The sequence below is a fragment of the Arvicanthis niloticus genome, chromosome 2 (assembly GCF_011762505.2).
Source record: "Arvicanthis niloticus isolate mArvNil1 chromosome 2, mArvNil1.pat.X, whole genome shotgun sequence".
In the NCBI taxonomy this organism is placed as follows: Eukaryota; Metazoa; Chordata; class Mammalia; order Rodentia; family Muridae; genus Arvicanthis; species Arvicanthis niloticus.
Window position 1 is genome coordinate 39,417,931 of NC_047659.1, and position 13,081 is coordinate 39,431,011.

Genomic DNA, 13,081 nt, shown 5'->3' on the forward strand with positions numbered 1-13,081 from the left:
AGGCTGGATGCTTCAGTGTGGGGGAATTCAAGGGCAGGGAAGTGGGAGTGGGTAGGTGAGTGGAGGCACATTCTCCTAAAAGCAGGAGAAGGGAGGATAGGATAGGGGGTGTCTAGGTGGGTGAGGGGAATAGGAAAAGGGGATCACATCTGAAATGTAAATAAAACATCCAATAAAAAATTAATTAAAAAAACAAAACACAATAAGATAAGACAAAATCTCTCATATTGAGATTTGATAAAGCAGAAAAAGAAGACCAACAGCAGGCAAAATAGTCAAAGACACACCTGCTTCCAATGTGAAAAGTGTTCCCCCCAAAACACCAAGCTAACAGACACACGTATGTACATAGAGGACTTGGTTCCAATCTGTGTGTGCCCTGTGCTTGCCATTTCAAGTCTCTGTGAAATGTGTTTCTTGCTGAGTTGATTCAGGGGGGAGGGGTATTTTCTCCAGTGTCCTCCATCCCCTCTGACTCCCACATTATTCCCTCCTTTTCTTCAGAATTCCCCAAGCTTTGAGGGAGCAACCCAATGGAGACCTCCAATTTAGACTCTCTCTCTGCATAATATATAGCTGGATGGGGGTGGTCTGTGCACCTGCTCTCATCCGCTGGTAGGGAAAGCCTCTCTGATGACACTGGTAGGAATCATTCTGTTGTTTGTTTGTGATGTCTGGCCAGTCATCTTTGGTTATACCCTAGGTTTCTGGGCTATCCAGTGTCTGGTTCCTGTCTTTTTAGGCAGTGTCAGGTGTCAGGCATGGGCCACCTCTTGTGGCATGGGCCTCCAGTCAAACAAAAATTGATTGACCACTCCCCCAAGTTTTGCACACCATTGTCATAGCACATCTTGCAGGATAGACAGATTATAGATCAAAGGTTTTGTGGCTGGTTTGGTGTCTGTGTTTCTCTTTCTGTAGATTGTAGGTTATCTTCCTTTTCCACAGAAGGTCACTCTCCAAAAAACACACTGACAGGGGCTGGCATTACCAAGAACAATATTCAAGAACAGTGTTTCTTGATTGTATAGAGTATGAGGTAGTGCCTGTATGAAGCCTGTATGGAGTCTATGTTCAATTACATAAGCTTTAAAGTTTCAAATTTACCAAGATTTTGTGGAATAGTTTACATCTCTGCTCTTTCCTCGATTATTTTTCTTTATATAATTTTCCTGAGAGAAAATAACAAGCAAAATCAATACTTTTAAAAGATGTGTTTTAAATACTTAGTATCATGATGCTCAAAGGCTATTAAATGGCTTCAGTTTTTTTCCAAAGTTATAAAACTTAAATTCTTCAGCACTTACTTAGCTGAAACACAACATGAGTTGGATTTCCCCTATTTGACATTTTACATCCCACAGTTTGTTATACATATACACAACTGTGGTCTAAAAATATTAAATGGGACATTCCAGGATAAAATACTATGTAAGTATGGCCAGTTCTAAACAGTAGGTTGAATCCCACTCTATCTTGCCAGGTGCAAGTATCCACAATATACATACTGTTTGCATTATAGCTACTATATAGTCACCTTAATTATTAGATTGCTGTTTTTTTTTACAATTCTAATGGTCTAGTATCATATAATTCACTTAATTAGCACCATAGGCCTATGATAAGTGATGACAATAGAGATTTTCCATATAAAATCTGCAAAGTGTTTCTTTTAAGTATGAAAGTTCTATATTTGAAGGAAAAAAATATATACTTTTAACGCTTCTAAGGGCCCTGCATTCTTATTATTAATCATCACTGTGTCTAATTTATATATTATTTATTAACACACACATACAGACATACACATATATCTATATCTAAATATTTCTATGTTTATATCTATATAGAGAAAGAGATATAATAAAATCATAACTTGTATTCAGAACATTCACTGAAGCCCTTGGGAAATACTCCCAATAGATAAGGGGAGTGAAATATTTCTTACTTTAAGTCTACAACAAGAATTAATTGAATATTTCTTTACTAGTTTGTATAAATCTTATTTTATGACCAATTTCAAGGACTTGAGGCAATTTTATTATAATTATTAATTTTTTAGTGTAGTTAGAAACCACAGCCCTGGAAAAGGAGAGTATTTATCCTGGAGTGAAAGCAGGACTTCATGATCCTTCATTTTGACTCAAGTCATGAATTTAAGAACAAAAGTCTGTGTGCTTGTCCAATGCAGTTCTGAATGCTGTCATTTTTTTGTGTTCCCTTTATAGAAAAGGGGAGCTGCCATTATGAGAAAAGACTACATGTGTTCAATATTGCCAGCATTCTCTTCTTGTTAAGATACTGTGACATTCTGGGTTGAATATTTATCTGTGACTAATAGAGACTTCTTTCCTAGACTCCAATTGACTCATTTCATTTTGAAATGGCATGGTATTGACATCTCCATTACCACCTCTGGGACTGCTTCTGTAGCTGGAAATAAGAGTCTGCTACTTTCTTTGTGTTAGATGCACCTGTGTGGAAAAGCCATTAAAATAAGCAAAGGCTTAACTTGCTAGTTTTTCATACTCATGCAACATTTCAATTTTATTTCTTGCTAGTCCCCTGATAAAGCAAAATAGAAAAACCCTCTCAACCATACATACTGTGTGCTACAATACTTCCAAAGCCTTGCTGAAGATCTCCTCTGTACAGAGTGACCTGTGTGTTTATGGATTATTGATGTTTCAAGGTCTAAATGAAATTTCACTCTATACGTGCTTTCATTCCTAAGATCCCTACTACAGAAATGCACATTCTTTTTATCTCTGACTTGTCAGAGGACCTGGCCTCTAATGTGTTTGAAAGTATCTCTGGGACACAGTCTCAAACCATTGCCTTTATAATAATATAAATATTTCTATATGTTTCTTTGCTCTCTTTTTTTGAAATCTCCTTGTATTTTCCTAAACATTATCTAATCTTCACACTTAGGAAGTACATCACTTTCACAACTGCTAAATTTTATTTATCTTTAACTGGGGGGTTGAGATAGCATGCAATAGTTCAGTGTATCCTCAGAGATGCTGAGTAAATAATTTCATCAATCCAATTAACAAAGTGATAAGTTGAAGATACAAAACAGTGAAATATTTATACAAAACATGCTGTTCATCTATTGAGAAAGAGCCCATAGTTTCTGGTTACTATACAACAAAACGGGTTATACAGCTTAGGAACAATTAGAATTTTTGTATCATTTAGTGAATTCCCACTGAAGGTAAACCTTTTGAAACATTTACTATATGAGTGTTTTACATTCCTGTCTGAAATTACTTCTTTGTTCTAGCCTAATATTTAGGTTCATGCCTGAAATTACTTCTTTGTTCTAGTCTAAGATTTAGATTCCTACCTGATTTACTTCTTTGTTCTAGCCTAATGTCAGATTCCTGTCTGAAGCCTACTTCCTTGTCCTTGGCCAGTGTCATATTCCTACCAAGCTGCCCATTTCCTTGTCTTTGGCCCCTGTCAGATTCTTGTCAAATATAGTTAACAGAAAGTGCCCTAGTGGCTAAGATAGGCTAGCAATGTTTAAGGGCCAGCAGTAGTAAACAAAGGACATATAAAATTGCTCGTGACCCTGTGCTCCTTCACACACCTACAGAATCAATTCCCATGAAAATGGAAGTAAGTGAAATTGGCACACCTGAAGATTTATGAACTTCCTAATACAACAGAAGATGTGTCTCAAAATATGAAATATGAATGGCTGAGAAACACTTGTTTAAATAGCCAACATGTTTGTTAATCAGGAAAATGTAAATGTACATGCTTCCAATAGATCAAAGCAAACATCAGCCTGATGCAGCTGTGAACTGTGGGTTACTATAACCACCCTGTCAGGATAGGTCCACTGATGCAATAGTTTGTACTAATGTTACAGGAATAATCAACTGTACTCTGACTTAATGAATAAAATGCTCTTTCCACAAGATGGAAGTTACCTTTAGCACCGTTATTGAGGCCAAGAACCTGTGACTAAATAAGTTATGGATTCTAAGGTAGAACCCAAAATAATCATTCTACTAAGTGGACATGTTATGTAAATTATTTTAAAATACATATTGCTATGCTATTTAATAATTCATCTCTAAGCCTTTATCAAAGTATTGTATCACAATAGATGACAGTTAACACAGATACCCAGAACTGGCCAAGATATAGAGAAAAAGACTCTAGAGTGATCAGCCCTAAATGGAATTTTCATATTACACCACTCCCCACAAAGTCCAGGCATCATTTCAAAAGAGAAAACAGAAAGATTTTAAGTGGCAGGGCTGGTGAATGATTATAAAGAAATAGCATTTTCTAAATACAATTCATCAAATTCACTTATGAATTCATAGAGACTGTGGCAGCATGAATCAGATCTGTGAAACCAGACAAAACCCCAGCATTAATAGAGATAGATGGGTTTAAATCTGACCCCATGCTGAAGAGCTATTGGAATTTTATATGTCTTGAGCCAATAAAAGTAAATTTTCTTTAAAGACATAATCCTTTAAGGTAAATTTTCTTTAAAGCTCTGACCTCATTCTAAGACAAGCTCTACACCAATATTAAGTAACACATAGTGAACTCAATGGATATTTCCAAAAGAACAACACAAAGTTGAGTAGGTTGTGATATGATCATCAATCTGAGAGAAGTTGGGGTGAATATTGTCAACGTATACTTTATAAAAATTTCAAGAATTTATAAAAATATTTGTTTTAAAATTTTATTCAAATTCCTCCTTCTCCCCATTTTTTCACAAATTAATCTTAAGATTTTTTTTTCTTTCTCCTAAATGGTTTGGCTTAAGATATGGTATATTTTCTACTGGTTTATAAGGTTGACCAAATGTATTGAAGACTTTATGGGTTTACTTTGTATGAGTTCAACATTGTACCATGTTGCATTATTCATTTGAAACATATGAAGATATGTAAAAGTCTTTTTCAAAGTAAAACCCAAAAAATTCATGTTCTAGACAAAGACATTGAGATGATTGAGGTAATGTCTGAAGTAAATTATGCTCTAGTTTCAGATTCTTAAGTATATCTTATAATCTGTATGGAAACAAAGAAATATGTAATCAACTATTAATCTGTGAAAATGATTAATATGCTGAGTATATGACAAATTCGTCATATAGATTTTGTAGATAGCATCACAATTCTATTGATTTTGTTAGAATTTCACATTATGCATCCTGATCAAACTCACTTTCCATTCTTCCATGTCTACCCACTACACTTGTAATCTCCCTATAATCCACCCAAAAAGCAAAAATAAATATAAGAATAAAAAAGGGGCAGTTTGTGTTATTCATAAATTCACTGGAGCATGGCCAAATTCTCATGCCATGCAAAGATTGGTAAGATGAATCTTAAGGATTCCACAACCAAGATTATTTATTTATTTATTTATTTATTTATTTATTTATTTATTTATTTTTAAGTTTTGGCTGGAGACATTTTTATGTCTAAGCCATTTTTATGTCATGGGAATGTAGAGTTATTCCCATGTCAAGGAATCAGTAAATAAAGCTACTGGTCCTGTTTGATTTTTTTTTTTTTAATTTTTCTTTCCCGTCACCAAAATCTTTAGGGGATCTTCCCCTGTCAAACTGACCCATATCTCTCTGGAAGGGGTCCAAAGTGGGTCTAGGTTTTCCTTTCCTTTCAACACAAATACCAGGCCTCTCTCCCAATCTAGTATGTCCCTGGTCCAGTAACTTGAAATCATTAAAAATATACATTGGATTAATTTAACAGCTTGACCTCTCTCCCAGGGGAATTTTAATATAAACACCAAACTCATAACCACAAGCATGTTGATAATTAAAATAATTCAAAGTAATTAAAGCAATCTAAACAAACATTATTATTTGTTGAGATAGTTCTCCCCCACCGTCTCCTGCTTCAACCTATATGAGATCAAGGCCTAAGTGATTTATTTATCTGTATAATTAAATTCTCCCTTCTAATGCACATTAATATCTCTATGGGTAAATAATATGTCCCCTTTGTCTTTATATAACTTGAATTAATATGTTTCTATTTTCTCTCTGAGATAAGTTTTTTCTACTTACCCCCTACTCTTGACTTACAATTTAAGATCAAAAGCCTCAAAATATTTATTCATCTCTGTATTTAACTTTTATATTTCCTTCTATGTATTGTATAGTCTTATTTCCAGGCTCTAAATTTTCATACCAGGGTAAGAAATTCCCGAAGGTTTATGTAGACCATGTTTGAAGATCCCGAGAGATGCATGGCATAGATTTTTAAAAAAAAAAAATTAATGCATTTTTCTCATTCATATGTTCTTCTATCTGTATGCCTTTATTTCCTATATTTAAGATCAAAGGCCTGCATTTATTCTTCCTATGTATACTTAAAAACATTTAAACAACTACTATTAGACTCCCTTCTAGCCTTAAAAACAATTAAAGCAGATTTCATTTATCTCTATCCTTTATCTGCTTGTTGGAGGCCAGCAGCTTCTATCATCTGCCTCTCTCTGCCTGCCTTTGAGCAGCCTGTCTCTTTGTACAGCAGGGGCTCACAGAGCTTTTGAGCACAAATTTTTCATATTAGCTCTAGACTATCAAAAGAAATCTCCATGGGGCTCAGGAAAAAAAATCTGTAGCCTGCTAAGAAATCAATTCTCACCAGCTCCTATTCTTACATCGTGACACGTGTGTATTCCAATAATATTCAATTAATTTTTAAAAGTAAGTTCTTGCCCCAGGTTGGATCACTATCTGTAGCAGTAAATAATCAATCCACTATGAGCTTCCAGCAGATGACTGTGCTTGTAGTCACCCACCAGACCTCTCTGGATTCGCTAATGAAAAGACACAAACACACACACTCATGCACATGCACACACACACACATATACAAAAAGCCATAAAACCTTTATATTTTAATATGCCTAACTATCTCAATGGCTGGGCCAATCCTCTATGTGGTTAACATATTCTCCTCGAGTATTCCTGAGTTAAGACTTTCTCAATCTACATTTTATCTTTGTAGTCCTGTTTCCTTTTGGGCATCCCTCCCATGGGGCTGCTTTTCATTTGCACCTACATTTCAACTATCTCACCTTCCTCTCCTTTAAGGTGTGGTCTACCCTAGGCCCCTCTCTGGTAGAGATTCTTCTTCTCTCCTTTGTGTTTCTTGCCCAGCAATCCTAATAGTCCTGCCTCTGCCCCTCTGCCCAGCCAGTACTTGTTGGCTCTTTATTGATCAATCAAAAACCAATTAGGGGCAGGGACCCTCAATGTCTGGACATATAGATTCCCATGTGATTTGGGAAGTCAAATTAAGACAAAGCATTAGAACCCTTGCCCAACACACCACAGATATTTACATGGTCCTCAGTGGCAACATGGATCACAAATATCAATATAGAACCCTGTTGAGGAGCAGACACACCCTGGTAGATTGATATTTCAACTGTGCCTGCTCATATAAATTTTTTAATATTTAATTTAATAGTAATTATGTTAGTATGTAAGCATATATATAGTGATTTATATATCTCCAGTTTTAGTTTATTGATCAAAGACAAAAACATAGCCATGGAATGGTTAGGTATGCAAGGTTCTGTATGCATATTAGGAATTTTTTGTATTATGACTCAACCTGACAAAAATGGATGATTTAGGATGTTGTGTCTGAGTTTTAAAAATTCATTTGATAATTACTAAAACCATAGTTAATAAAATTGACATATTTTGTTTTATTTCTTTTTTCAGTCATCACTACAGGATACATAAATTAATATCAAGTAAAAAAATCAAGAAAATGACAACACAGACATGTGGTTGGATCAAGGAAACAGGTTTTCTTCATATTGGACACTGAACAGTGAACAGTAAATGCCTTTTTCAGTACTCCTAGGATACACTGCTGTGTGCTAAGATGCTGGTTACTGATATTGAAGTGCTTCTGTACATCCTGGAGAGCTAATCAAAAGCGCAAATGAATACAGACATCTTGGTATAGTAATTGTGGCTGCTAATTTATGACTGATTAAATAAAGTAATAAGCTCTGATAATGATTATAATGTAAATCTAAACCATGTTTATGAAGAATGCAAGTGTCAGATGAAGTCCACTAAATCAAACAATTTAATATATACAGATTGTATATAAGACATATATTTATTAAAAAAAAACTTCCATGCTAAGCAAGATAATGGCTAGAAATAGCAGAGCATTGAGTGCCTACACTTGTTTTGACCAATGAATTTATGTATAAGATTAGACAAGAAAATACATTCCTTGGATATTTTTGATGATTGGCACACTAAAGTTATTTGTGTTTTGTTTTAACATTTCCCAACATTACTTAATATTGTCATAATTTTCAACCTTGTAATGCATTTTCTTTAGTAACTGTGACTTATAAAAATTTTATAAAAAGCTAATTTTTTCTTGTTCCATGTTTATCATCCATTTATTCTAAACAGGCCTTCCTGCCTTTATGACATCTGAACAAAATATGCAATGAATTATTACATAGTTTCTATGCTTTAAGAAAACATGGTGTCCTTACTTCCTTGGTGATACCAGTGAGCTATCAGACAACACCCAGCCATGGATCAGCTGTCTCAGAGATTTCAGTGGTGACAGGATTCTAAGGGAGTCAGGAGCACTTCTCAGTCTATTATGTTCAGCAGGAAGAGAACAGTGATTCTCTAAGTATGCATCACTGTGATGTGTACAGACTATGAGAACAATGCAGTGGAGGGAGTCCTGAACATTCAGCATGTTCTTCAACATGCACTGAGAAATCCTTCATGGTTAAATAACTAAAAATGGAGTACACAAATGGTTAAATACCAGTCTGCTTAAAGGTACAAAGCATGCATCCATGGTGAGGAATTTTAATCAAGTTTCCAAGAAAATTTTCAAAACCATTTAGGTTTTTCAGAGATTATTAATGGTATGTTTTTACCAATATGAACATCTGGAATTATGGATCAAAATAACCTCTCTTTTTCTGGAATCCAAGAGATGCAAACCTAAAATAGTGGGACAAGAGACAGGTTTTAGAATTCCAGCATTGACCTGGCATGGTCAAGTTCTTAGGCTCAATCCCCAGGTCTGAAAGAACAAATTCTCTTGACTAGTAATATCTTTCTTTGTAAAACATGGAATAAATATATCAATATTTTACTGGAATTCAGCCCTGAATTGAACTGAAACTATAAGTGGAAAAGAACTGGTATCTTTCAATTTTAGGATTCACATTTAATAATAAATATTGGCTTGCTAATCACTTATGCCATTCAAGTTTTATTCAGCAATATTTAACATATTTGCCATGCATATTCTATTTGCATTTGATAGGTATCAGCTGATGTTCAAAAACAGATGCGTGGCATTTTGAATTATATTTCATTCTAATGGTGCATAGGAAAACAACAGACATTTATGTGTTGTTTTGAGTCTTGATACTCACTGTACTTATAAGCTCCAGTGGGCTGTTTAAATGATTCCTAGAAAATGCAATCTTACAGCAGAGTCCTTGAGACTCTGACACTTACATTCTTTCTGCCTGCTTTTCCACAGTATGGAAGAAGAAGCAGCCATGAGTATGAGAGAGAATAAGGAGATAACATACATGGAGATGGGTCAGAGGAATCAAAGGTAAAGGAAAATAATGTAATTACAATTTAATATAATAATTATTAAATTAGAAAAAGTGAAAAAAAAAGATTTTTTAGTGTGTTCTCCATAAATACTCATCAAATCTACAAATTCGAGCAATTTTATTTCCTTACATCTGTCCAGCATCAATTGTTTTGTTCTTGTTGTTTGTTTTAATTATTCTCTTGGGGCTCATTGTTTTTGTTTTGCTGTTGTTTATTTGTTTGTTTTCCTCTAGCTAGTACTTCTAAAATTATGTGGGATAAAAGCAGTGAAAGGAGATATTTTATCTGTTTACATTTATTGTTAGTTGAGACATTTAGTTTCAAGTCTAACAAATATTCTGTTATTAAGTGTATGCGTCACATAACATATTTATAAAGGACTTTCTACAAGCATGATAATTTTTTTTTGAAAACTTTAGGAACTGCTCTAGTCTGTCCAAGTAATTTAGTCTGTATTTACACCTATTCCAGTATTTTTCACTCTTTTTTTCTAAAATAACACTTAAGCACACAATCCAAGTTTTAAAGTATATAATAATCAGTTTTATATTCAAATCTAAAAACTTGGGGCTAGGGTAGATAAATAAGAAAACAATCAGTATTCATTGTTCTGTACTTCATTGCAATCACACTGTGTGAATGAGGGCTCTCCTTCTCCCACATGCAGGCAAGATTTGTTGACAGTTGTTTCTTTGTCTGGGCCATGGTGATTAAATAAATAATATAGAACTCTCTTTTAATTAATAGTTAAATTTTAAATAAAGTCATTTGTTTCTTGATTTTTTTTGTTTGTTGTTGTTCTGTTATTGTTTTTTGTATACTCTGGATATTAGTTCTCTATCAGATGAATAATTGAAAAAGATTCCCTTCTACTCTGTTGTCTTCTTTATGAGTAAGGTTTCGCTGATGAGTAATTTCTATTGCTATATAAAAGCTATTTAGTTTTATTAGTCCTATTGATTACTTGATGACTTTCCTGAGACAGTGTACTCACATTCAGAATAATCTCTCCTGTACCTGTGTTTCTCACTGTACCCCTTGTATTTTATTCAGTTATTCAGTGTTTCAAGGTTTATACTGAGTTCTTTGGTGTAATTGGATTTTAGTTTTTTTTTTTTTAAATGATAGATACGTTACGAATTGCATTACTCTACATTTGGGCATCCAGAGGAAGACAATTATAGGCCGACAAGAGTCCTAGAAATTATACTAGACTATTTATCATAATATCAGCATATACCAGACAACCTACCATAACACCAACATCAGGCTTGGAAAAGTCTTCTTTCAAGTTTTTGTTTAAGATATTATTATCATTTTTGCTTGCCTATCAGAACAAGAAGGTAAAAAGCTTTTGCTAAACATACCACACAATTCATAAACAAGATTTGAAGAACTCAAACTGAGACTGGCCTGGAAGACTTCTGCAGAATAACCAAGTACTAGAGTATCCAAAATAGGTATGACGGCTTGCAAAGGGCTTGAGGTTTTTTCAATAGGAGAGGATTCACACCTGGTATTGTAAAACTAGCCAATTACACAAGGCTAATGGAGTCACAGATTTTAGTAGTGAACCTACTGTTGTCATGTTTCTAAATTAGTATTCCTGTGTTCCAAATATATATTTTATACTCACAGGCAAGTGTAGCTCAGCACAAATTACAGATGTTTTATTTTTATTTTATTTGTTATTTTCAACATATAAAAACTATTACAGAACTTTACAACTGGGATGAAAACATACTGAACAACGAACTGTGGAGTAATAAACAGACATTTCCATCTTTACAACAGAATTCCTACACTTAATGCTCAGGGAACATCTTGAAAGAAGTGTGGGAATATTACAAGACTCAGAGAATCGGAGCATGAGCCACAATGTATTTCCTGTGTATGACAGGAAAGCTTTATATATAATGTTTCAACAATAAAAGCACTAGGTCCCATGCCAATATAGATATGTAACATCCACCACACACACACATATGTATATATGTACACACATATACATTTGTAGATACTTGTGTCTTTGTGCACATACAAGTGCATATGTGATTGTAAAAATAACAATTGTAGAACAATTTTGAATTAAAGAGAAAATAGGAACATGGGAAGACTTGGTATGGTTAGAGGAATGGGTGGAAATGATATAAGTACAGTACACATGTATGAAAAATTTTAAATATTAAACTAAAAAGGTATAATATACTGAAACATAAGTACTAACCAATTATATTTTCCATATATAGTTTTCTCAAATTATTATTCCTTTCATTCAACAGTGTCGACACACACAGTGTTTATGCATTATTCCTTCGCTCAATTCCTTTGTTCCTATTTATTCCTTATTGACACTTCCATACATTGGACAAAGACCAGCTGCTACCCATTTACCAAGATGCCTGTGATGTCATAGCCAATTTCATCCATCTGGCTAGATTAAATGACTTCATGTTCAATATGTCCCAAGCTTGGCACAAATGAAATAATTTTACTATAGTATTGCAGTGTGTATACTTTAAAGATACTTCTAATATGAAAACCTTGATTAATTTTTACAGTGTTAAATCTTTTGGAAACACTGATCCTCTCTCCTTCCTCTGCTTGTGAACTTGTCTCAAAGAGCCTTCTGTAAAACTAATACTCTTCCAATTAAAGCTAAACCTATTATTATGTTTACAGAATCTAGTATGCACATTCCACCCCTTAAGGTAGAGAAGGTTTATTAGCATAATTTTCAGCCATGTATTTTTGATAATTTTCCCTGTACAATTTAGACTTTCTGAATATTGACCTAAGTTTAATATTTATTCAGCTTACCACGTTATACACTGCTTTTATTCTGTTTTAGAAACTCAATTATTTCAAAGGCTAGCATTTTCCTGGCCTCAGTTCCTCTTCATAAACTTTATGTCTAAACAAATAACTCTAAAAAAAATCTCTCAATGTAATCTTTCAGTTTTTCCTTCCCTTTCTGAATAGTGTTTGCTAATATTTTATTCTAATCTATACCTCTTTAAGCATTTTATAATTTAGTTTTTACTTCTTATACTTTTATTCACATTTTCTCTTTTTTATTTTTTTTTTGTATTTTATTTACATTTCAGATGCCATCCCCTTTCCCCATTTCCCCTTCCTAGAAAACCCCTATCCCATGCCCTTTTTTCCTTTTTGCTTTTATACATTTTTTAATGTTAATCAAAGGCTTTATAAGTTTGGTAATGCTCAATCAGAAGTGTAACCCAATACCCAACCTAGATATATAAACTATCTTTGACTGGTGGAGACACGTGAACATCTATCTGCCTTCATGCCCCCCCCTTCTCTCTCTTTCTCGCTCTCATCACCTAGCTTCACCCTTCCTGTTAAAATAAAACTTTTCTCTCAATATGCAATTAGAGCATAATTATTCCTAATTGTACCAGT